This window comes from Mastomys coucha, unplaced genomic scaffold (genome assembly GCF_008632895.1).
Source record: "Mastomys coucha isolate ucsf_1 unplaced genomic scaffold, UCSF_Mcou_1 pScaffold9, whole genome shotgun sequence".
Taxonomy (NCBI): Eukaryota; Metazoa; Chordata; class Mammalia; order Rodentia; family Muridae; genus Mastomys; species Mastomys coucha.
The window spans coordinates 41,714,794-41,718,686 of record NW_022196915.1 but is presented as its reverse complement, the minus strand read 5'-3'; positions in this window follow the sequence as shown (position 1 = coordinate 41,718,686).

Sequence of the window (3,893 nt, the reverse complement as noted above, 5' to 3'; positions counted from 1 at the left end):
TGCTCACCACCCCACCCCCTCCTGCTTACTGGCCCTGGTATTCCCCTACACTGGGGCAAAGAGCCTTCACAGGGCCAAGGGATTCTCCTCTCGTTGATGATCAACTTGGCCATCCTCTGCTACATATGCTGCTGGAGCCATTAGTCTCACCGTGTGTACTCTTTGGTTGGTGTTTTAGTCCCTGGGAGCTCTGAGGGTACTAGTTAGTTCATATTGTTGTTCGTCCTAAGGGGCTGCAAACCCTTCAGTTCCTTAAGAGTTGTCATCTGGAACCGGGCAGTGGTGGCACATGTCTTGAATCCCAGGGAAGCAGAGGCAGGCAGCTCTTTGAGTTTGAGGCCAGTCCAAGCTACAGATCAAGTTTCAGGAGAGCTACACAGAGAAACCCTATCTTGAGACCCATTCCCTACCCATGAGAAGAAACGTCATCTAGAGTAAATTCATGGCAAAGAGAGTTACAGTGCTATTACTGCTAAGACCTCTAGGAGACAGTGAGACACATCTCACTCTGTATTTGTAATAAGTAACCAAATGACAGCCCTAAGACATTGGAGGGATTCTCTCCCACAGATGTAATTCTGTCACCCAAAAGTCTATTGGACAGTTGGTATTGACTATGAGGATATGCAGGATGAAGTCAGTAGATGCTATGGCCTGCTCTGGCAAGTTCCAGGAGGTCCTGATCTCTTGGTGTTCACACCCTTATCCCTGTCCCTTCAGTGCTTTGTCATGGGTGGTGACAGATCACTTCCAGGCCATCAAGAAAGAGACTATGGCTTCTTCCTTGCTCTGTTGGGCCACTCTTCCTGGAGCTAGCTGTCCTGTCTTGAGTAGCACTGTAGAGAAGCCCATGTGGTAAGAAACCGACTGTTGCTGAGTTATGTGAGCCTCCAGGAGGCCAGTTCTCTTTCTCTAGGCAAGAGTTCAGGTGATGACAGGCCCATTCGAGACTACAAACTCACAGGAGGCTCTGAAACAAAACTGCCCATTAGACTAGCCATGGATTCCAGACCCTCAGGTAGCATATGAGATAGTAAACATTTGTGTTTTGGCTATTGTAGTAATAGATAACTTATGCATGATACGATTAGAAACAAATGAAGTTTAATGGCATAAGACCCATTATGAACATATATCTAAAACATTAAATGTATGTGTATTAGTTACTTTTATCATTGCTGAAACTAAATGCCTGTCAAAGAGCAATTTAAGGGCGAGGGGGTTTATTTCTGACTTACAGTTCAAGGAGAAGTCTGTTATGGCAGAAGAGTCATGGCAGCAGCAACATGGCTGCTGATCATACTGATCCACAGTCAGCAAGCAGAGAGGGAGAAATGCTTGCACCATTAAAAGAGAAAGCATTGCATGTAAGAATGTTGCCCCAGAGCAATGTTTGCAAAACATGCAAACTTCTGTGTCTACAGAGAAAAATAAAAACAAGCTCTTCTGACTGCTTCAGTCACATGAAAGTAGTCCTGACACTGAGGAGGCAGGGGCAGGCTGATCTCCTTAAGTTTGAGACCATCCTGATCTACAAAGCAAGTTCCAGGATAGCCAAGGCTAAACAAAGAAACGCTGTCTCAAAGAAAGAAGAATGAGAGGGAGGAGGAGGAGGAGGAGGAGGAGGAGGAGGAGGAGAACAAGAACCGAAGAAGCAGAAGAGTTATGTTGGTTTACAGCTTACGAAGGGATTCTGTCCTTCACAGTGGGGAAGACATGGTGACTGAAGAATGAGGTGGCTGGTCATACTGCATACAGTCAGCAAATAGAGAGCAGACAGGAAGTGGGGAACTGTCAAGTCTCAAGTTCAGCTTCCAGCCACACACTTTTCCTCTTGGAGGTTCCACAGCCCTCCAGAACACTACCACCATCGGGGGATCAAGTGTTCAAACAAATGGGCCAGCGGGGACATTTTATACTCAAACCACAAGATCCAGTGTCACTAACCATGTTGGATTTTGATGGCTCCAAAACAGTGCCACAGGTAAAGCTGTTGTAGACATCTGGCAGGTCCAGAGAGACAAGTAAAGTGTCCTGTCTCCTGATCACATCTCTCCAACCCTGATCATAGAGGAAGTGAGTGGGAAGAGGGCAGAAGCCCTGGTTTGTCCTTCGTAAATCAGACTCCTCTCCTGGGGCCTGGCTGAGCAGAAAAAGAAGCAAGGAGGGAAAGCCATCTGTCAATCAAATATTAATTACTGACTACTCTCTTGGTTGGACATTCCTCTAGGTTATTTTTATTATGAAAGGTTTTCAGTACTTAGGAGCAGGTGCTGTTCTTTGTGAGTTAAAGTAACACACGGGACTGTTTCCAGAGAATTCCATTCAGTAAAAGAATTTTATTCCTGCTGGATAAATCTGGAAGAGATGTCAGAAAGTGAGGAGGAAATGTACACGATCATAAATTCAGACAGAGTTTTTGCATTGTGAAGGTGGCGGATACTGTTGGCAGATACCTCAGTAAGCCATTCACATGTTTTTAACCCAGGTGTTTAAAAATTGCACAGGAGCCTCATACATGGCTGCTGTAAACAGGTGTGGAGCCTGCGGTAGCTGCTCTGGCCTCGTCCATCAAAAACGTTAAAGCACTCTGATCCAGCAATCCCTTCCCGTGGGATTGCTTCTGAGCATACCTTTACATTGGGAAATGACATGGTAAAAGGCTGTGCCTAGTGGCATTGTGTACAGTGGCCTTAACACTCTATTACAGTGGCATATATTGTTACAGATGTAGTATATCATTTTTATATGTTTCTAAGTCAGCTCACACTGCCAAAACAAAATACCAAAGGCTGAGTGCCTTAACCAAAAGCCTGTATTTCTCGAAGCTCTGAAGACTAGGAAAGTCTGTTGACTGGATTCCTAGTGAGGGCTGCTCTCTCAGGACCTGTTGGGTGTCACCTCCTGCTGTATCCTGATGAAAGAAAGGGACAGAGACAGGGATGGGGCAGAGACAGGGACGGGGCAGAGACAGGGACAGAGACAGAGTTCTTTGATGTCCTCTCTTACAGGATATCTTTTGCTCTAAGTCTAACCCTTAGCTCTGTCCTCATGACTCATTTACAGTAAATGATGTCTTTACTCCAAATAGTCACATTGCCTCTTAGGACTTCAACATAGGAGTATGGTTAGATCCACAGCACATGTTATAATAGTATTCAACAAAAGAAATGCAGTAGAAAACTATAAGCCATCCAAAGGGAAGGGTCTACCCGTCCAGACAGATTGTTAAGTGGAAAACAGAAAGGCACCTGTCAAAGTGCTAAGCAGCTCGCTGACCACCATCTGCATTTCTCATCCTTCCACCCTTCCCAACCACTCTCAACCCTGTAAACTAAACAACAGGCTCTCTTGTCCTGAGATACAGGCTTGGTCCTCTCAGGGGTTCTGCAGAGAGAAGGCAAGGGAAGGAAGGCAATAGGAACAGGTATTTGTGCCCAGCCTTCTTCTTTGTCCTGCCCCTCAGTAAGCTGTATAGCTCACACAATCACCAGGACATCTTGCTCAGCTGATGCCTGTCCTGGTTTCTGGGCCAACCCTGTGCTTTGCCCGTAGTCTGTCCACACCTTTGCAAGCAACACACATACTAAACTCCACTCACTTGATGTGTGCTATCTGATTTCTTCAGCTCTATTTATACAGTTAGTATGCTAGCATGTATGTTCTTAAAAGTACATGAGTGGGTGTGCATGTGTGTGCACATGTGTGTGTGTGCATGTGTCTATCTGTGTGTGTATCTGTGTGTGTGTGTGTGTGTATCTGTATCTGTGTGTATATGTACATGCACTTAGTCATACTTAGCAAACCCCCGTAGTTGTCTTTAGGAAAGAAGCCTGTTGGCTGGGGTGAGGCTCAGGAAGATGGGTATTTATTTCCACTGTTTTTTTTTTTTT